Source organism: Tamandua tetradactyla, chromosome 1, assembly GCF_023851605.1.
Source record: "Tamandua tetradactyla isolate mTamTet1 chromosome 1, mTamTet1.pri, whole genome shotgun sequence".
NCBI classification, from domain to species: Eukaryota; Metazoa; Chordata; class Mammalia; order Pilosa; family Myrmecophagidae; genus Tamandua; species Tamandua tetradactyla.
In genome coordinates this window covers 65,055,830-65,056,033 of record NC_135327.1, presented here as the reverse complement: position 1 = coordinate 65,056,033, position 204 = coordinate 65,055,830, and positions in this window count along the sequence as shown.

The window sequence follows — 204 nt, the reverse complement described above, 5'->3', positions numbered from 1 at the left end:
CAGCTGCCTAGTGAACCTTGCCTTACCCTACCCCAGACTTAATGCAAAGTCCTGGGTGTAGGCTCCACACCACTCTCCCTCAGGCTCTGAATCACCAGGACCTCTGGCTCCTCCCAGTGCCGTCCTACAAGGCTGGTCCATCTTCAAGGTGGAGATCAGTCACGTAAACCTCTCTGCTGAAGGGCAGGACACAGGGTAGGTCTT